Here is a 23,934-nt window from a genome sequence, read left to right on the forward strand (position 1 = left end):
TTTACTTCATATATATATATATATATATATATATATATATATATATATATATATATATATATATATATATATATATACTGTATATATATATATATAATATATATATATATATATATATATATATATATATATATATATATATACATATATATGTATATATAATTAACATACCTCTTATATCCGATCATTTTCATTTAGTCTACTACATTCATAATTCATACATATATAATATCTTTATCCATCTATCAATGTATCTATACATACTCACACGTATACTCATGTATATATATATATATAATATATATATATACATATATATATATGTATATATATATATATATTATTACAAACAAGTATTTGTGTGTGCGTATGTATAGATATATAGATAGATACAGATTTGATATATGCGTGAAGGTATGCCTGTAATTTTACACAAGGAGAGAGGAGAAAGAAAAAGTACTAGCTTTGCGTAACAGTGTTAGTATCTTACTAAAATAGTGAATATGATCGGATATAAGCGGACACGAGTCAGTAACCGAATTATGTGAATCATGAAGCGACCGTCAATCGTATCTTTTAAAAAATGATCTCGGAATGTTAATTACCGGGACCTCAAAACCACGACGCTGGTGATTAAGAGCTCTTAAGAAATGTGTTTCGATACACTGTGCGCTCTCCTTATTCTAATAACTCCTACTCCAGTTTGTCTCTCCCTTCAGAACTTTTTACTTCTGTCAAACTCCTTTCTCTCTTTCGGTTTATATTTCCTGCGCGATTTTTCCATGTACCCTTCAATACTTTTCCTTTTTTTTCTTTTATGTAGACTACACCGCTAGCGGATTGGAAGATTTAGTCATTTTAGATAAACCTCTTTTACCAGGTCTTTCCTCCCCTCATCAGGCATCAGAATATTTTCTACTCCTCATCTATCGACTTTCTTTCTTTTACCGACATCCCTCACATTCTCGTTTGTTGTGCAGCCTCAGATTTTACCAATTTTTGTTCCTTGCTCTCACTGACCCGCTACTCTTCTTTACTCCTTCCCATTCATAAATTCGACCTTTCTTTTAGTTTTTCCAGTCACCCAGTTCCTGTTTTCCCCTTCCAACCCTCTTTTCCTTTCCTTCCCACGCAAGCCCTTTTTTTCCTTTCCACCTACGTTCCTCTGTCCCTTTTACCCGAGCTTTTTCCATTTTTAATTTACACTTAGACCGTAGTGCGTAGGCAAAGAGGACTCTTCATTTTTTTCTATCTCATCCGTCATTCTTCCGTAGCTAAGAGTTACGTTCTGGCGGTCATTATAATTACGGGTCGGCATGAGGCGAACTATATGCCTCCTTTATTCTCCGTGATGAGATAAACACGGCCTTCCTTCGCCCATACTAATGAGATAATAATTCGTATTTTCTACCCTTAAATAGGGAGCGGTGCCGTTTACTTTTCTCCTAAAGTAGGGGCGGTTTCATTCGAGCGAAGATTGGAGTCGAATCTGCTCTGTTTAATGATTCGAGATCACGAGACTCGCAGTGGTAGAGGCGCGCGGATGTCCGCAAGGAGGGACCAGGTGTTGAATCATAATCCTTGTTGGTCTCGCCCGACCGCCGTTTGTGAGACAGCTCGATTGTGCATCGATGAGTGAAAGTAGTGTTTCAGCAATGATAGTCATAAATTCTGTATTATTGCTGTTTAGAAAAGTTACTAGAGAAGTTATTGGAAGATATATGACTCTCCTCCAGGTCCCTTCAACCTAAACTCTACGGGATACTTATGTACTGAATACATATATATATGATCATTATATGAATCGATAGCTATTGATATATCAGTCCATATTCTTCATTTAGCTGTAAAATTGGTCCTTTTAACAATCACAGAGATAAAGTCTGCGCTGTCACAGTGCTTAGATAGGGAGTATTTTTAATCACAGCAGAGGGTCTTAGCGCTCTTAGCGGGGTCTTATCATGATAATTTGTCAGACTAGATTACGAAATCATAATGTTTCTCACGGGATGCAGTACCATCGGTCATGGTTACCACTGCTTCCGTTATTATTATTATTATTGCCTCAGCTGCTGTCACCACAACTATTAATATGAGTGATGTCTCTACAACTATTATAATTGCTTATTTCCGTTGATTTCGCTACTGCTACCATTGATAATTCAGTTATAAATATTGTATCTTTCTACGAATATTATTAATTTCGTTATTGGTTATTACAATCGCTATCACTATATATTCGAAAACAATTAACACAGCGTCTTTCCTCCCCGTTCCTCTCCAAGCGCAAAAGTTCATGAGCCCTGTCGTCACAGTCGGTCAAAAATCGGCTTCCGAAATGATCACAAACAATTTATCTGATTCGGAGTGTGTTTGGACGCGATGATCTCTGATTTTGTGTGTGTGCGTTTTTTTTTTTTTTTTTTTTGTTGGGGGGTGACGATGGGGGTTGCCGTAATGAAGAGAAAATCCCGTGTAATCCACATGGACCAGTGAATGCAATGTTCACGTTTAATATGGTCATTCGGAGGTCGACGCTCAGTTTGTTTATGTTGATTGATGCCGAGGCCGCTAATTCCGGGTTGTTAAATAGGGTTCACTCCAGGTTATGAAATGGAGATGATTCTCGGTTGTGATATTGAGTTATTACCTGGTTATGAAAAGGAGGTTATCGTGTGCCCTACGAAGTGGACCTAATTCTGATTTAGAATTTGAGCGAATTCAGAAATATGAAATGTACCTTGTACCGGGTTGTAAAATTTATTTCATTCTGGCTTGTGAAAATGACTCAATTCTGAGCTCAAAATGGAAATGATACAGGCTTCTCAAATGGATTAATGAAATTGAGCTAATTTCAGGCTAAGAAAGTAATAAAATAGTTTTAGGAGCTAATTATGGGTTGGAAAATTAAGTTGATTCCCGGTTGTGTAATGAGCGATGGAAAAAGAGGTGACGTCAGATTATGAAAAAGCGCCAATAACTGTCAGTTAAACATAAATTATTTCATGCTAATAAACTTACTTGAGGTTATGAAGTCAAGTTAGTTAGGTTATGGAGCAGACATTATTCAGCAGGATTAAATAGGCCTAGTTCCGTGATATGAAAAGGGCCACTTCAGGCTCAGACCGCGCTTACTCGCACACTGCAATTATTGCGTTTGATGCGCTGTAGGGTAATTTATTTATACAATTTATACATCGCTTGCGGGCTCCAGTGTCATTGTAATTCCTCCTCTCTTCCCAAACCGATTGTGAAGGGGACAGATTATGGGGTGAGGCGGATGATTGTGTTCATAGTTCGACTTAGATCCCGTGCTAATGGACGGGATTTTTAACCATTTATATTATACTGTGGTGGTTTATAAAGCTAATACGAACATTTACAGTCACTCGATATCTATATTTATCAATCTCTCCATATACTATGTGTGTGTGTATATATTTTCCAACACATATGTAATGTATGTTATGGTTGGAGTATCTCTACAGATAGGCTATATGTAATATATATTTATGAATATTTATATTTATATATTTATATGTATATTTATAGATATAAATATTTACGTTTAATGATTATGTTTGCGTGTACATCATGAACAGTAAAGTTATATTTGTTATTTTGCGAAGGGAAGGAATATTTCACTCCACATTAATATATATTATATATATATATACATATACGTATATAGATAGACAGAGATATACATATATATATATATATATATATATATATATATATATATATATATACTGTATATATATATATATATATATACATATATATACAGTATATATATATATATATATATATATATATATATATATATATATATATATATATATATTTATAATTATATATATATATATACCAGCAGTATTGTTTCGTACTTGTTTCCTTTATGGGCGAGGCGTGTGTGGGGAGGTATACGGGACTGCAGTATTTTATTGCGTGAGCTAGGCAACATCATCATAATTGACCATCATAATATGCAGCTCCTGGTTGAGAGCAACAAGGGCGGAAAGTGCGTTGCCCTGATTATTTCGGGCTAATAGATTTTAAATGACAAATACCTGCTTTGTTTTGCACATTTTTATTGAGATTTTTGTAGATTGTTTTACATATTTTGTAGCGTGAGAGTACAGAGTTATGTTTTTCCTGTTGTACTTGAATAAGGGAGGAGAATCTTATGACCAATCTATTGTGAATAATGTAATAATTCAACTTTTTTTTATTCTCTTCATAATTTTATATTAATAGTACGTTTCATCTTTTGTAAAAAAAAAAAAAAAAGAAAAGGGCCATATGGTAAATATTTGTCGTACTACTTGGCTTTGTACATCTGACACGGATTTAAGTAAAATAATTCATCCTTACTAAATGATATAAGTCCTTAGTAAAAGGTTAATTTTTATTAGATGATTGAATCCTTTAAAAAAGTTTTTAATATCTTACAGTATAATAATAATAATAATAATAATAATAATAATAATAATAATAATAATAATATTATTATTATTATTATTATTATTATTATTATTATTATTATTATTATAGTAACAATAAAGAAAAACTTTCAAATATGGCGGTGAAAGTCTACGGGACATTCTCATAAAGTTTAACTACAGGATTATTCGCTAGACTACTCTGTGAGCGCTTAGAGGAAGCAGGAGGTGAAAGACGACTAAAAACACTACGCATCGGAGCGGTAATTTATGTTGTTGGTTCATGAAAATATTCTGAGAACAGGAGTGAAATATGAGCTGACAGAATAGGACTTGAGAAAGCTATTTAAGGAAAATGTATACAGCCATTTTTGGATAACAGTAAATCCATTCAGCAATCGGTATTATTATTATTATTATTATTATTATTATTATTATTATTATTATTATTATTATTATTATTATTATTATTAGCAACAGCAACGCTGCAGCGGTAGCAGTACCTGTAATAATACTTTAAGTAATAACACTTTAAAATAAAATTCATTGTAACAATTTTCAAAGCAAATCGCAGCTGTTTACTTGTAATCAGTTTTACAGAAAAAAAAAATCAAACGCTCATTCTTATTTCGGCAAGAGTCAGCCTCATGGGACTTGAACAAGGGCCGCCACTAAGTAAGGGCCCGTGCTGCCATATAATAAGCGTGATCTACGAAAACAGTAAAATCACTGAATAGAAGGAATGATGTTCGTCTACTAAAGTCAACAAAGAGGAGAGGCTCCAAATTCCTTAGGTGTCGCTAAGACTTCCGTGAGGAATTTATCTAATTGCATCCTCTCTTTGAGGTATTTATGCTTTCCTCTTGTTTTTATGTTATACGTCTGTTAACTTTGGATTCGATTCTCTCTCTCTCTCTCTCTCTCTCTCTCTCTCTCTCTCTCTCTCTCTCTCTTGTTATGCATGGAGCTCCTACTCGGTGAAAGCTCACTTAACGAATCAATGGTCTTTTGGGTGTGTTTCATATGAATGTGTGCTTAGTTTGAATATTATGTCATTTACTGAGATTGCAGTGGTGTTATTGTTATCATTATTTCTGTTGTTGCTGTAAAATTAGTTTCGCTAGTGGAACTGTTGTAATCATTATAATTCATATGTTATAATAGAAATAATAGCTGTAAATCTAATGATGTTGAAAATGTTACAGATGACGGTAAAGACGGCAAATAACGGCAACGACTTCTGTTGTGGTGTTCAATTTGCGCCTTTTAATTCCTAATGCCTGAAGGCAGGAGACGCCTTGCTTAGAAAGGAACGTAATGATAAGTGTAAACCAGTGTATGATTTCGTAACAAGACTGTTCTCCGTCCGGAGTTTTTCACGGATACACAAGAATAAGAGAAAACTAAGATAAAAACCAACACCTTTGTCTGACGACAACAGAAACATACTTGGATTTAAGTCACGTTGCTGGTTATTATTGAGCGACATCATCCTGTTTTCCTGAACCATCCTAATCTGGCTCCTCATATTTTCTTCCTTTTCTTTATTTTGATCAGAGGCCCCCAGTGACGTAAGGAAGATTCAAGCACTGAAGCCTGAGAAATATATACCTTTTTATTTTAGCCGGCGTACTTTGAAATATCTTCGGAATGTACGAACTTCATTCTTAAGTAGGTTATGGAATATATGAAATGGATTTCGCCAATAAATAGGTTACTGGGTGCGTGAACTTTCTGTATTATAAAGGCTATGGTATGGCATGTATGAACTGCATTATTAAATGTGTTATTGGATGTGTGAATTTCTTTATTAAACAGGTGGTGGAATGAGTGAACAACATTACTAAATAATATACGGGATGTAGGACCTTCGCTGTCTAATAGTTTATGGGATGTATGTACCTCGCTATTGCATAGTTTATGAATTGCATAGTTTATGGAATGTATGAATCAGGGTATTAAGTAACTCAGAATGTATAAATTTCTTTATTAAATAGTCATACGATGCATGAATTTCTTTTAGTCTAGGGGACATGATATCGCCTTAATAAATGTTAGAAATCTATATATTATTTCCCAAATGTGTGTTTTGAATTATAATTATGCATGTAGATAATTGAGAGACACTTTCCGATGATTGACGCTCACAGTCACCAGCGCTAAAAGACCCTTCTAACTGAATTGCGTAAACAGGCGTTTTCGCCCAGTTTACACTAGGAAAAATTACGTGATGGTAATTACTTGTAATTAGTATCTTGAATTTATAAAATTACAGTTAGCATTATAAGCGTACACATATATATATATACGTACATAATGTTAGAAAGATAGCTGCTGTGAACCATGACTGATTGTAGTCGTTGGTTGGAATTAATTGTTTGATTTCAATCTTAAGCCCACTTCCCTCTTGTGATTGGATGCTTTTGCTTGCTTATTTGTTGTATTATCGGCTAATTATTCAATATCAGTTTCATCTGCATTCAGCTATACTTATCATTCTTAACTGTTTTTCCTATAGGTCATTTTATTCACGTTAGTTTGATAGGTTCGTAAATTAATGATCATTCAGGCATGATTTTTAAGATTGTGATCATTCATGAACAAAAAAGCCATCGCCTCTCTCATATATTAGATATTCTCTCTCTCTCTCTCTCTCTCTCTCTCTCTCTCTCTCTCTCTCTCTCTCGTTTACGTCTACAGTTCCGGGAAGCGAAAACACAACTCGGTTAACCGTATAAATGATAATGGGTATTTGCTCTAGTCGTTTGAGTATGCCGGGCATGAGTGCCCCCTCAAGAGTTATGATTATGGTGCACGCTAGTACGCATGTCTATCTGTGATTGAGACAAAGAAAGAGGGGGATGGGGCGGTGTTGCACAGCCGCACACCAACGCTGCAGCGTTCCTAACTTCAAGCGAGAGGTGCCAGGTTCGATTCCTGATCGGGAACGAACGGATGGACAAAGTCCGTTAAAAATTCACTGTGCCTCTTTTGACTCGATCGTTTAATAGACACCCGGCAGTTAGACAACCGTAGGGGTTGAAACCAGGGTTAAAAATGTTTGGGGTTAATAACCTCATCTTAAGAGACTTGCTCATAACCGGAAGATTAACGTCTTCAAGCGCTATCCTTTCTAAGCAGGGAAGGTGTTTGTGTACAGTCTATATACAGAGAGAGAAAACGCTCCACCAACACTGTCAGGTGGGAAGAGGAGAGTTGTCCGAAAAAGTTGTTACATCTAAACCATGTACAGGAAACTTACGCTTGCCTCTCAGCAGGAATCAACCCCTGGCGGATGAAAGTGTGGGAGCGTTTTGTTCCTTTGAAAGTCCTCGGAACAGGTCCTTGGCGTTCATTCTAAAGAATAAATAACTGGTGCTAATATTCTTGCTCCATTATGGGACGGGCTCCCTTCTTACAGAGACACCACAAATTACCGTTTTTATGAAGGTCTATTTTCGATTTTGTATGTGGGCTGACTTCCAAATTTCTGAGACAAACTTATGTTCAGCGTTTAACGGTTGGGATGATATTTTGCAAGACCTCATCGTGGTTTCCATTTATTTTTTTGGCATGCTTAAGGATGTGCACAATTTTTGGGCCAGGGTAATGCAGGCAAAATAAATAAATAGAATATATTCCTTAATTCTCATTTGGTGTTTGCTTTTGTCAGCTTTTTTATTATGTTTCTTAATTGTAATTTCATCAGTATATTACTATAAATATTATCCGTTTGTCCTTTATTTTTTTGTTCCCCAAGAAATCGAGTAGATATCGTCACTGCTTTGATATCTTCGCTAATTGTGGTTTCGGATGTCCGTGCACCGCTTTCTTGTGCTACTTTCTCTTCATTTCAGTTAATAGACATTATATACATTTTCTCTGTTTTTAATCCCTCATGTTATCAGTCGTTAATATGGTTATCGCATGCAGATTCTATTGCCAGCTTAATATTTCTCCTCTACTTTGAATCTTTTTTTTTATCTACTTTTCGTTTTTTCTTGTCCGTCCCATCTGCTACTGATCGTTTTGATTCCTTCACACAAGATCTTTTCTGCATTCTTTTCCCGCCGGAAACTTTCACGGGATGAAATAACAGTTGCACAGCATCCTGTTCTACGGAAAAAAATAGAAGTTGGCAAAACGATGCCTTTTAACTTTATTTCTATTTTATTGTGATTTCAGCTCCTTATAGGGAATATTGGCAGCGGAGTTGTGAATGTTCATAGCTCAGTGGTGATAGTTTTAGCACAAAAATGACTTATCATTTCACTACTGGTCAGTGTAATGCTTCCCAGTGACACAGTAACTGTTTGCAGCTCTAAAGGGATTGCTCACGACAATAGTAAATATTATTTGTCCAAGAAACTGTATTAAATATTCACAGCAGCAAAGTGTTATTATACTCAGAGCGTCAAGGTGGCTGCTTACAGCACTTCCCTGTCTTTAAGGACGTCATCTGTAGGCTTTTTATCCCATTTAGCAAAGAATTCTGTAGCATACTGTAGAATTCTTTTACAGTATTGGTATCTGTGGTTCAGAATACATTAGGGGATTGTTTAAAACTGCACAGTAAAGTACAGAGAATATTCATATACTTATATTATCGGCTTTTATTTTATTTTACCGGTCTACTTCGAGTCTTGATTGATAATTTGTGGGAATAACAATACACTGTCCTTTAAAACTGTATTTCACATAATTACGTGGATCTGATTGATACCTATGATTATGACAATAGCTGATCTAAACAAATTCTGGATAGCTAAAACAAAATTTTTGATGAGGTAATAATAATAATAATAATAATAATAATAATAATAATAATAATAATAATAACAATAATACACATAATAATAATAATAATAATAATAATAATAATAATATAATGTGGAGAACAAACCACAGTTATTTAAATTATATATATTTAAAGATAGATCTGTACAGATCCCCAAAAGCTATCTATACAAAGCTATCTTTAAATATATATACACATTTACATAACTGTGGGTTTGTTTCTCCATTTGAAGACTCATGCTACTATGAGTACTTTTTAATAATAATAACAATGATAATAATAATAATTATATTATTATTATTATTATTACTGTTATTAACAACAACAAAAACAATAATAATAATAATAATAATAATATTATTATTATTATTATTATTATTATTATTATTGTTGTTATTGTATTCTGACAATAGAACAATTCCCAGGTGAAACGTTCGACACACGCCTTAGATGAAACATAAAGGAAAAATTAAAGCTGCTTATTATTTGCAAATAAGATTATTGCAATTGTACTGCGCTGAGTGTCTTAATTAAGGAAAAATATTTATTTGATTAATATTATTTCAGGAGGATAGGAGGTCGCTGAAGGGCTGTTATGGAGCATCAGTTTGACGTTAGTCTTTTGTGCTCAGGTAAAGTTGCCAGTGATGTTATACATTCATAATGTGTGTGTATATGCCTGAAAATACGTTTATGACCACATGTTTGTACGATGTAATATTATATTTGTACAGTTCAGTTCGATACGCATATGTGTATGACGTTGTACATTGCAGCGTACTCTAATGTGAGTATATATATATATATATATATATATATATATATATATATATATATATATATATATATATATATATACATATATATATATGTATATATATGTATATAGTATATATATATATATATATATATATATATACTGTATATGTGTGTGTGTAAAGTGTGTGCTCGAGCTTTTTGTGCTTGCATGCATGAGTGGTGACTACAGGCTTGCATGCACTCATACATATCGTATGTGTATGCGTTAAACTTTCTTCATTAAGAGTGGAAGAAATGCAGCATGAACATCACCATTTTTCCAGCCCTGATAAAGACCCTTTTCTTTCCCTTCTCTGGAAATGAACTCAAGGATTTTATGAGCAGCCATTTGTTATTACTTTTGAGTTTTCTCTTGGAGGAGAAATGTTTGCCCTAAATGGAGCAGTGATTTTGCTCTCTCTCAAACTCTCTCTCTTGTCGGGGAGGTCAGTTATTGTTATATATTCATTAGCCTCCATATATCATTGGTACATTTATTTACATGAATGAATGAATAATTGTTAAGGAAGTTATTAGTACGGCAACTGTTTTGTAATAACAACAATTGCAATGCTGAAAGGGGCCAGTAGAATTAAAATAAAGAAGAATTTGAATTAAAGTTATAATTTTAAGCATATTTATTTATATATATATATATATATATATATATATATATATATATATATATATATATATATATATATATATATATGTGTGTGTGTGTGTGTGTGTTTGTGTGTATATATATGTAGTTCGATGAAGCGTATAAGCATTTCTGGGATATTAAATCTTAGTAGAATTCTGGAATCCATATAGCGGGAGATTATGTTCATTAAGCTTAGAACCTTGTGTGATTTTAGTCTCATATTTTCTCAAGTGTTAAATTCGATAGCAGTTCCTTTAATCGGGTGTTATCTATTAGAGCAAATCTGCAATGGAAGGGCCCATATATATCCAGGATCCTTTAGTGCAGCAGATTTTGAGTAGTATTTTTGGGCAATGGAAAGAGATTTACCTGTATTTACCCTCGTGCAATTGTTAATTAAGAGAGCTCTGTTAATTTTACCGCTTAATGACGACCTATTTTTGCTATTGTCAGATATAACGTTGCATGGAGAGAGAGAGAGAGAGAGAGAGAGAGAGAGAGAAATGCAGGCAAACTCATTTATGTATTGTTATGTATTTGCATAAATTTTACCGCTAAATTGAACTGTTTTTTATTTCTGCCGCTCGTGTATATGTATGATTATATATATATATATATACTATATATATATATATATATATATATATATATATATATATATGTATGTATATATATATATATGTATGTATATATATATATATGTATGTATGTATGTATATACATATACATATATGTGTGTGCGTGTATATGTATGTATGTATTTATGTATGTATGTATAAAGATTGGTGGATAAGGACAGAGCCTAATATGATTTTGCCCTCAAAATATTTTTGCTAGTCATTTATGTGCCTAAATTTCCAAGAAATTTATTGTACACTTTATTCCGATACCGTGTCTAAAGATTATATAGCTCTTGTCAAGTTATGTTATTGGCTAAAATTGGAATCTGTAATTAACTCTAGCTGTAAGAAGTACATAGAATAGTATTATAGTTAATAAAATTGGTTAACGTCGTTTTTTACGGTTAATTACTTTCGGTGCATCATTTATTTTTACGGGTTGAGATCTGCTTTCGTTTGTTAATAATGCGTCAGGAAGTTATGGATGCCGTTTAATGACTTCATCAACAAATTGTTAATGAAATTTGTAGAAATGAGGTTTTGTTAATGAGGGAGTTATTAATGCCGGTCATTAAAAAAAGTAGCCTTCGTCGTTTTATTGGTATTTGCATAATTCACTTATTTTTTGTTACGAAGATATGAAGTCCGATTAATGATATATCATTCGTTGTTTTATACGGATTTATCCTATTTTAGTTATGATTAGTTAATGAGGAATTACAAAATTAACCAATTTATTAAAAAGCAGTTATGGATATCGGTTAAAAACATTAATTATGGTCAGCTAACGATATCTGTATAATGGTTTTAGTTAAAGTTGTTAAGAATGCCTACTGGCGGATTAGGTAATGTAAGTCGCTGATAATTTTAATAAGTAACTTACGGATACGGCTAGGGACAATAGTTATCGTCGGTCAACGATATTTGTAACATTAACCGTTTTTAATTATACTGTTATGGACGTCAGTTATTTAGTTATTTAGCATTAGCTAATGTTAAATTGTATTTTTGTCACCTCAGTTAATCACTCATCATTACAGGCTAATATGAATGAACAACTGATTTTCTTTCGCTGATAAATATGGCTGATAAATAGATTAGATATTTCAGTCCCATCTTGTGTTTAATACAAATACAGAGTATGGATTTATGAAAAATCAGTAACATTTTAAGAACTGTTAATATTTCTCGATGAAGATGATGCGGAGAGATACATGCTTTTGTTAATTGTGGGTTAATATATATAGCTTGATATGTACACAAAAGGGACTTTAATATTATCTGGTAGAAAATTGCAATTTCCTTGTGGCAAAAGTTGGAGCAATCCAAAAGATAGAAAACTACAGAAAACGATAGAACGATAGAAAAATTGGAAAGGAATTTGATAAGATAAGTTTATCTAATGTAAATTTTTACATACATACAGACATATATATATATATATATATATATATATACATATATATATATATATATATATAGATATATAAATATATATAATATACATATAATATATATATACATATATATATATATATATATATATATATATATATATATATATATATATACATATATATATATACATGTTATTTATACATGTTTGTGTGTGTGTGTTTTTAATAATACACACACGAGTGAGATTGTGTGCGTTTGTATAAAAAATGAAGCCCGCCTTTCGGTGTTTGTTAATATTCCGCGATAACAAAGTAATTATGTTTAAAGCGATACATTTGGGAGTCGGTAAACTTGGACATTCTGAATGCACATTCATAATAATGAACATAATGATTCGGTGCCATTCCTGCAGATAACGTGACGGTAATCATAGAACGTTAGGAGAGACTTCACGCGTTACCATGTGAATTCACTAATTAATTATCTTAAATATCTGGTCTACTTGAACTGATAACGAGAAATCTGACCCGATGTTTCATTAGTCAGGTAGATGGGGCTCGTTTTGCTATCACCATTTTTTTCTATTTATCTTCATCGTCATCGTCTGTAACGTTCTGCATATGTAAAGACGTCATTTTGATAATCATCATTATCATCGTTAATGTTTATAATCGAAGTATTTGAGCATCATACAGTTGTCCTTAATAATAATAATAATATTATTATTATTATTATTATTATTATTATTATTATTATTATTATTATTGTCCGCAGTCGCCCAGATATTTCAATAATGAAGAAAGGGCGTACAATAATAGGCATGTGAATAAATTTAATCAAAGGTTTAGAATTATTATTATTATTATTATTATTATTATTATTATTATTATTATTATTATTATTATCCGTGTAATCTCCTTGATTCAGCCAATAAGGTAATAGAAAACGTGATACCCTGAAAGCTAGATGTCAGTAATTCGCCGAGTGAGAGACGGAATCTGGCTAGGCAGATTTCGCGTGCTAATTTTTCTCTAATGGCCCACCTTTCCACTCTGATTTTCAATTTAGGCCATTAACTCTCTCTCTCTCTCTCTCTCTCTCTCTCTCTCTCTCTCTCTCTCTCTCTTCGTTATACATATATACATGCGTATATATATTACATATATGTGTGTATGTATAATATATATATATATATACTGTATATATATATAAGTATATATATGTATGTATGTATGTATGTATGTATATACACGCACTCACGTCTCCTTTCTCTGTTCTTCTTGTATCGCCTCTCGCCATTCTCTCACTCTTTCTCTCTGTGCTTTCATTCATGTCTACATAACATTGAGGAGTGTCCCCAACGCGTCCCGCTTTTTGCTTGCAAGTTTAAGGTCATTTTATAAAAATTTATTAGGTTATTTACTTAGCAAACTGTGCTTGAATGAAATTTTTTACTTTATCCGTAAATATGTACGTGTTATGTAGTTGCGTGACTCCCTTGACGCCGAAGAGTTGAGAACTAATTTCGTAGTTTGTTCCGTTTTATTAACATGAAAAATTAAAATCTTAACTTTTGCTGAACAATTAGAAATAATTTGGCACCAATGTCATACACTTTTACCAAGTTTCAGTCCACTTGGTACACAGAAGTGAATTTTATCGCCAAGTTGCCGCAACGCGTAGGGAAGCACATTGTTTTTAATTAGTATCATACGAAGTAATTATGCTTACCCGAGATATTCTTTTCTTTTCTTGTTTTGCTATTTAGAGGCATTTCTTCTTTATTTCCATTCATTGGAATGACTGGGTTCCTGTTGCATTTCCAGTTGATTTATCAATCACGATGGAATACGTAAATTCTGCTTATTACGGTTTTTACTAAAAACTAAGATAATCTTGGCATTCTTCATTGTTAAGGTCCTTTTTGATGCTTTCGTCGCCTCGATGTTCTTGCTCCACATGATCATCTAAGTGCTGATTATTATTTCATTGTGTTGCATCATTATTTTAATTATTTTTCATGTCAACATCGTTACCGCTTTGCACTAGAGGTTTCGTCATGATATTTTTAAACGCCCAGTCTGTCCGAGCTGAACAGACCACGTTGATGTGATCGCTTGAAATGTTAATCATATGTTCGGTTTATTAATATACTGACTGCATGAAGACTCACTCGGCGTCGCAATTAAAAAAAAAAAGTGTTGACTAATGCTTATTTCGATACAGTGTATTTTAGTGTTTTTAACTTTTTATTTATTTATTTGTTTATGTATGTATTTATTTATGTATTTATTTTTTTTTGCTTATTATACCTTTTTGTATGCCGTTAAGGAACAGGGATGTAACCACAAGTCGATCGTAATTGTATAATTGTCATGAATTAAACGCCATTGTGGTTGATTTGGACGTGGTGAAATGTTTAAATATTCTCTCCCAAAATTTGAGATGTAAAGAAAATTTGCAAATTATAAATTTTATATTTGATTTTTTAATCTTCTTACGTAATCACTTGATTTTCTTACTTGAATAAAAAAGTGGATAATTTTAGGCTTCAATTTTCATTTTTTGAAAATGTTCTCATTGAAGCTGTTCGCCTTACGCTCTAAAACGACATGCACATTGATTCTACAGCAATTAACTTCTGACCTACCTGCCTTACGAGAGTTCCGTCTGATAGCTTAAAAGTGAAAAGGAGATCGAGAGAGAAGGGAAAATAGAGAGGGAAAGAAGACAAAAAGACTGGCAGAGAAATAAACTGGAGTCTTCCGTTGCTCTTTAAAAAGTCCAGTCCAAGTTGTCGTGGCTCCGCTCAACAGTTGGTCACTTAAAACATAAACACACGTTGATTCCCGTCGGCCTTCGTGCGTGCTCTGCTCTGTCTCTGTCTTTGTGGCTTCTGGTTAGCTTTGTGATATTATTGTTATCTGTTATTTTCCCCCTTTTATCAGTTCGTTCTGTTGTTATGGAATTTTGTTCAAGTTAATCACATTGGTTTGTAATCCTCGTGCAACGCAATCGCCACTCGCTCAAGCACAGTTTTCGCCTTAATCCCTCAACACTGCTAACTTCAGTCCTTCCAGGTATGTAATATTTTTTTTTAACTTCGGTCACAGTTTTCCTAATAATTCCATTGTTCCGGAATGTTTTGCTTACGAGAGTTTTTTTTCTTTCGCTTGAGACGGAAAACACACGCACTTAAATCCTCAAACGCGCTGAAACAAACCACTTTAGCAATGTTGCATTTTGGTGATTGCAGTCGGCGATGAAGGCGAACATATCTTGCGACGGCGGAATCGTCGCCAATTCACAGGTGAGATGAGGCACCGAAGCGCGCACCGCGATTACAGGTAAAAAGAGAGAGAGAAAGAGAGGCGAGACGGACCGACCACACGCTCTCCCCGGCGGAGGGCCTCGGTCGCGTGCTACCTCAACGAGTGCCACGGTACGACTGCTACAGCGACGGCGTGATTGTTAGGACGAGATGGGGAGTGAGTGTGTGTGAGAGAGAGAGAGAGAGAGGGAAAGAGAGGGAGAGAAAGAAAAGAGAGCTTTAGTCACCAAAAGACTCTCCTCTCTCCCGCGCGACCTGAGCAGGGCTACTGGAGGCTGCTACCGACGACACTCTGTGATCACTGTGGCTCGACTATGGTTCTCTCTCTCTCTCTCTCTCTCTCTCTCTCGGGGTGGTACACCCCCCTCTCATCCCCCTTAACCCCCCCCCCCAGTTCCATCTCCTCTCCTCCCTATATCTTTCTCTTTCTCATTTTCTTTCTCTTCTTCCTCCGTGGGACCCCCCTTTGATTTGGTCCCTGCGCTGCTGATGCTGCTGCCTTTGCTGCTGTTAGCGGTTCTACGCGCTACTCTCTCTCTCTCTCTCTCTCTCTCATGTCAGCACTACAGAGATGCAGAAAGATGAGCCAGGATATCTCTCTCTCTCTCTCTCTCTCTCTCTCTCTCTCTCTCTCTCTCTCTCTCTCTCTCTCTCTCTCTCTCTCTCTCTCTCTCCTTCCTTTCTTCCTTCCTTACTTCACAGCCCCTTTATCTTCCTTATATACATATCTCTCTCTCTCGCTCTCCCCATTCCTTCCTTACTTCACAGCCCCTTTATCTTCCTTATCTCTCTCTCTCTCTCTCTCTCTCTCTCTCTCTCTCTCCATCATCATCATCATCTCTCTCCCCTCTTCTACTGCAACGATCGATCTCCCTCGCCTGTTAATGTTCTTCTCTTTTCTACTACTACTACTACTACTATTAATACTGTTACGACTACTACTACTACTACTACTACTACTACTACTACTACTACATCCTTGTCCCATTTCCATTATAGCTGACTTAGAATTAATCTTGTTTTAATGTTTGCGAACATCGATAGTTTGTATAACACATGCAGCCATTAGCTGAGAGGAGAGAGAGAGAGAGAGAGAGAGAGAGATAGTGAATGCTTTGATTTCCCTCAATTTATTCCTGAAAGGCAATCTGTCGCTCAAAGAACCTTTTTTCTCCTGTCCTACCTTTCCCGTCTTCCCCCCCCCCTTCCATCCCAATCCTTTCAGTATCTCCCAGATCCCCCCAGCCCCCTTCATACGTTGCTATTGCTACCACGCTCTTCATAACACAGCAAATCTCTCTCTCTCTCTCTCTCTCTCTCTCTCTCTCTCTCTCTCTCTCTCTCTTTACCGCCGAACCTTTGTCAAGTCACCGCTCATTAATCACGCCCGAGCGAAACAGGAGGACAAGCGGCCATGAGACATGTCCCTTAACGACCCTGAGGTTCTTCAGCGAGAGAGCGAGAGACACGGAGAGAAATATACCATCAGTTTTTCTTTTAGCATTAACCTACAAATACGTAGTTATACATGGAAAGATATCTTACCACTATCATTAAAAAGAACAGGAACTGGAAGAAGGCTAACAGACAGACAGACAGACCGGGAGCGCTTATGATAAACGACAGCGACGATAGTCATCAAGCGAGGATAATTAAAAGAAGGGATTGATGAAGAAAATAGCAAGAGGAGGAAGCGAATGATGATTAGATCACCCGCTCATCGCTGCCTGCGGTCGCCAGTCAAACAGATGTGATTTATCAACGCTTTTTCGCTGAATACATTTAGTTAATGGAGTCCCCTGTCTTCACTCTTAAAAACCACACGACCTCGGCAAATAAAGTCTTTTCCTCTTCTCTCTCTCTCTCTCTCTCTCTCTCTCTCTCGTACATCCAAAAACCACATCTTTCTCTCTTTCTCTCTCGGGAGGAAGCCGAAGAGTGGAGAGTGAGATAGATTAATTGATTTTAAACATACATCGCCGTTACAAAAAAAAACACTTAAAAGAGAAGAGAGAGAGAGAGAGAGAGAGAGAGAGAAGCCAAATGAAAAGCAAACGGGCCGAGAACCGCTCATTTCCTTGGAGCCACCACTCCAGCACACATCAGACGTGACAATTAGATTGAGGCGATTGGATCCCGGGCTATTAGTGCGTCCCGGACAGGGGCCTGACAGAGATGGGGCCTCTGGGGATGAGGCTAGAGGCTGAGGGAGGGGCGGAGGAGGAGGAGGAGGAGAGGAGGGTGTGGAAGGAATAGAGGACAAGATGCTGGAAGGGACTGGGGGTGAGGAGGAGAAGGAGGACGTTGGAATTAGGAATCGAAAAAGGGTAATGTGTTAGAGAGAGAGAGAGAGACAGAGAGAGGAGGAGGAACGAGTGGATGATGGAAGGTTTTAGTCCGCCCACAGTGAGAGAGAAAGAATAAAAAGAAGAGAAATAGAAAAATGAGATTGGCTAATACTAAATAGTTCATAGCTGGAGTATAAAATGGGGGAGAGAGAGAGGCATAATTAAAAAATTTTTGACACACTTTTTATGGACACAGAGAAAGAGGGAAAGAGAGACTCACATCTTGAACAAGGGACAAATGATGAAGAGAAAAGACCCTCCAAAGGAAAAACGGTCTAAAGAAGGCAGTCTCTTACGCCGACACTCGGTGAGGAGAAACGAGGGGAATAAAGTGAAGGCGTGAGATGCGGACTGAAGGCGAAGTTTTACCCTGTCCGAGTAATGAAAGTCAACTTTTTTCTTCGGCGAGAGGGAGAGGTGGATGTGATGTAGGGGTTTGTACAGAGTCGGAAGAGGCCGGAGTAATGAAAGCGAAACTTTACTTAACAAGAGAGGGAGGGAGAGATATTATCCTTATTTACCAATGGATGGGTATTATCGATCAATCCACGCCATTATATCCTGATTAGTTAGAAGGGCAGATCTCTCGTAATGACAGATAAGTACTCTGAGTCTCTCAGTATGGGTGGTTTCGTAAGATGGAATTTATTGCTCAAAATCATCAGCAACTGTAGGTTAACAGAATCAGATCAAAGCTCGTCGAGTTTTAATGGTAGTTGAAAATGTATGACTTGATTCCAACACCAACATAGAATGAAAGGTGGAGCCCATTCACACCCATATTCCTATTGTTTTGTAAAACCTATGATATATATATATATATTATATATGTGTGTGTGTATATATATATATATATATATATATATATATTTATTATATATATATATATATATATATATATATATATATATATATATTTATTACCCACAATGACTAAGAAGCCTTGAATCCAAATAAAGAAACCCCAGTTCCTGTAGAGAAATTCGAACCCAAGTACAATGAATTGCGGCGAGTTTATGTAAACCAGCAGTCAGAGTGGTATAGACTTCAGCAATCACTGTAGTTATTACAAATCCATGTACATGTGGTAATCGTGACAAGTAATACTTGACACACTTACCTATATATATATATATATATATATATACAGTATATGTATATATATATATTAATAATAATAATAATAATAATAATAATAATAATAATAATAATAACACACACACACAATAATATCACGGAAGAAGACCTTTCAGGCAAACTTCATTGAACAGTATGGTCGTCTGAATGCTACTTAGCTTATATCGTAGTTTCTCAATACACGCAAACAGCATCCAGACGGCCATACTACTCAATGCACAGACACAATACGCACACACACACACACACACACACTGACACATGATCACATACTTCACTGAGCAATGGTTTTCTTCACTGCGCTGAAACCTTCGTTTAGGTCGTAATATCACAGCGAAGCAGCACTCCAACAGCTCAAAGACATATTCGAGCATAATTACGATTTTTTGTCTGGATCAGCAGGTATTAAAAACAAGAACTTACATGGCAGCACGCACACACACACATATATGAGAGTGACAAGTAATATATACAAGTACATATATATATATATATATATATATATATATATATATATATATATATATATATATATATATATGTACTTGTCAATATTATTACACACACATATATATATATATGTGTGTGCGTGCGCACGTGTAAGTTCTTGTTTTTGGCGTGTTGCATACGGATATGCGCACCATCTTAACAGTCCAGATAAAAATCATAATTATTATGAATATGTGAATTGCAGTCTTTGGGTATTTAAGGTCTGCTTCATGCTGATATTGCATTTCGCAAGAAAAGAAAGGTTTCGAAAATGCCAATGAAGGAAACTTTATTATCAGTGAAATTATGTAATCAGATATTATTATTATTATTATTATTATTATTATTATTATTATTATTATTATTATTATTATATTTCATTGAGTAGTATGGCCGTCTGGATGCTGTTTAGCGTGTATTGAGAAACTACGATATAAGCTAAATGGCATCCAGACGACCATACTGTTCAATGAAGTTTGCCTGAAAGAGGGTCTTCTTCCGTGATATTATTATTATTATTATTATTATTATTATTATTATTATTATTATTATTATTATTATTATAAAGAAAGCCCTCTCTAAGCATGTCCTGATAAAAAGGATTTTTGCATCACGCGAATTAATCTTATATTGAGTCTTTAAGGAAAATGGAGTAGACTCGATATAAAATTAAATCGCATGATGCAGCCACCCTTTTTATTATTATTATTATTGTTATTATTATTATTATTATAATTATTATTATTATTATTATTATTATTATTATTATTATTATAGAAATTTTCGTGTGGATCAAACGTAGAAGACTCAGCATTTCAATGTTTTAGTTAAGCTTTTACACACTCAATTAAGTACGGGGTCTTATCTCATAATTTCCCTCCTGTCGTTGGTGTAATCGATATCCTGAACGGATGCATTCATGACCATTGGGATGACGTCATGAGTTTTAATGATAAGTATTTCTGTGATTATTTCATATGTATCTTCCTCGACTGATATATCTTACCAATTAGTCCTTACCAACAAAATCGGGGAATTATTGTTTTCCCTCCGTTTGTCGATCCGTCTGCCTTTTCATCGCTACTGATCCTACACGGCTGAAGGGATTTCATTTAAACTTGCTACAAAGGTAGATTGCAGTGTATGTATCCACTGCTACCTGCATTTATACCTGTACATCAGATTAGTGCCTGTTCAGGAATATTCTGGAAAAGTTGGCATCACTGACTGAAGCTACTAGAACACCTAAAGACTTGACTAAATTTATAATGATCAGAACTGATTATTTGTCCAAACAAATGTTGTTTACATATCAACTGGCATTTGTTTCGTCCTTTCGTATGCTATACTGTATAGTCACATTTCTAAATATGAGTATCATTTTACCATTATCTTTTATCTGAAGGAGAAGTGTGAGGAGCGGAGAAGTAACTATAAGGATGTAGATTATTAAACATCTTAATCTGTTAGGATTAGAGTACTTTTTAATATTCACATGAAGTTGAAATTTATATGCTATCAATGTTCATAACAGCGTAACTGTTGTCGCCATTATTATTTACAATGGTTTACATTTTATAGTGGCCCGATAGCTTCCGTGAGCAATCATCGTTGTCATGATATTTCTAGAGGTACCACGTCAGTATACAAGGTATGAATGCAGCTAATTATACATGAAGTGGGGATCATCTGTCTATTCCGTCCTGTCTGTGTGTCAGTGTGAACGTTACCTGGTTTTGTTATTTGGCGGGGGGGAGGGCGATTTTGCCAAGAGGCTAATTTGTGGGTCTCAGCTTTAACCATGGCCATTGCTTTTGAACTATGTGAAATAGGAACTTCGTGTTATCATGCATGTTCTGCTAATGAATCCCCTTTCAAATGGCGCTAAAAGTAATATCCTTGTAACCTTGACCATGACATTCATATTGAGAATAGCTATCACTGGGGCATTTGCATTTTACAAAATCATTTTGTTGGGTGAAATTTGTTGGAGTTTTCTGCCTTTAAAAGAACCTTGTTTAGAGAAACTGCTCAGGAATTGGTATGATAAGTAATGCCTGACTCACACATTGGCGATTCAAAACCGCACATGTTGTAATGGCTGGTTTTGGCGATCAGTCGCAGTCCTTGGGCCGCAAAAAAACACAAATGTCAGCTGATTACGACGCCATGGTGTCATATGCAGTTAACCATAGCGACAGCATTGCACACGTCGAGATGAGATCACGTACATGCGTAGTCGTACGCGCATGTCAGCGATAGGCCATGTCCAAATTTGGCGGTTGCGACAGTGCGTAAAGGCATGGCGATTTAATTGCGATGTAGTGAAGTCACATGTCGACATACGCAACGTCATTGTAATTGTGTCGTGAACTTGGATGCCACCATATATTGCCAGGTGAACTCGTCACCGATCATTCTCGTTGCAGCCGCAGACAGAGCAAGAACATGGAGGACATGGATTTGCTGAACCTCATACCTGAGAACCTACATGATCCTGAATTAGTTAAATGCATTTTGGATTATTATGATGCCATGTTGCAATTAAGAAAACTCAAGAAGCAAAGGAAACACCAAGAAGTTGCTGGGTCTGGCTCTACTTACAACGAAGACAGGAGAAAGGATACTATGACAACTTGATGAAAGAATTGGCAACTGAAAATCCAGGACAGTACCGGAATTTTACCAGGTTTACAGAGGAGCTTTTCAATGAAATTGTGGAACGTGTCACACCCTACATAAAGAAGACCCTCACATTCTGGAGAAGACCCATTGAGCCAGGCCTGCGTGTTGCAGTTACCCTATACATTACCTTGCAACTGGAGAATCCTACAAGAACCTGTCCTACCAATTCCAAGTAACTTCTAACACGATCTGCAGTATTGTGCCTGAGACTTGTAGGGCCATTGTGGCTGCCTATGGATATGAGGTCATGCCAAGTACCCAGCACCCCAGGGCAATGGAAGGAGATAGCCCTTGAGTTTGAGCAACGATGGAATTTCCACACACCCCTGGAGCAACGGACGGCAAACACGTCCACATCCAGAACCCAGCCTCTGGAGGAACTCATTATTTTAATTATAAGAAGTTTTACTCTGCCATTCTACTAGGAGTTGTTGACGCTGAGTACAAGTTCCTGTACATGGATGTAGGTACCATACCGAGTCTGATGGTGGTGTCTTTACCAAGACAGCTCAGCAAAATGCTGGATCGACACGAAGCCAACCTGCCTACCCCAGAAAGATTGCCAAACGAAACTGAAGATAAACCCCCAGTCGACTATTTCTTCATTGGAGATGACGCCTTCGCTCTTAAAAAGTATCTGATGAAACCACACCCTGCATGAAGCCTGACAAAACCTGAACGCATCTACAGCTATCGACTAAGCAGGGCAAGAAGTACAGTGGAAAATGCCTGTGGGATCCTAGCAAGCAGGTAGATATTGTTCACAATTATTGATGTCTTTATCTGGTCAGCTTGTTGAAATATGTATTTAATATGAAATACCTTATGTATACCATCTAATAACTAAATCAGTATTTTCCATTTGCTCCCACAGATTCAGAGTGTTTCAGACGCCCATACATCCTCGTCGTGATCGTATCGAGTCCGTGGTGTTGGCCGCTTGTGTGTTGCACAACTTAATTTTGACGAGATATCCTCATGCCAGGAGTGAGGGAGATCAAGAGGACTCAGTGACACATGAGGTCCTACCTGGAAGCTGGAGGCCTGAGCTATTTTTACCAAGCCTGACTCCCCAAAACCGGCAGACATCAGCCATGACTGGGAAGCAACGTGACCACCTGCCTAAATATGTAAACTCCCCTGCAGGCTCCGTTCATTGGCAGGAATCAATGACATAAGAAAATAATAGAAAATGCCGTTTCATTTCTTACTTATGAATATTCTAATAAATTGGATTTG

The 23,934-nt window shown here is 35.7% G+C and overlaps 1 protein-coding gene across 1 annotated transcript in view; it reads right to left on the reverse strand.

Moving 5' to 3' along the window:
* LOC136834419 (homeobox protein ceh-22-like) overlaps positions 1-16,157 on the reverse strand; it is a 277,730-nt gene extending 261,573 nt beyond the window's left edge. The window contains exon 1 of the mRNA XM_067096998.1: positions 15,356-16,157. The gene's annotated coding sequence lies outside the window, so the exon portion shown is untranslated. The remainder of the gene's footprint in view (positions 1-15,355) is intronic.
* Positions 16,158-23,934: the final 7,777 nt, after the last annotated feature.

Source organism: Macrobrachium rosenbergii, chromosome 53 (assembly GCF_040412425.1).
Source record: "Macrobrachium rosenbergii isolate ZJJX-2024 chromosome 53, ASM4041242v1, whole genome shotgun sequence".
Lineage (NCBI taxonomy): Eukaryota > Metazoa > Arthropoda > Malacostraca > Decapoda > Palaemonidae > Macrobrachium > Macrobrachium rosenbergii.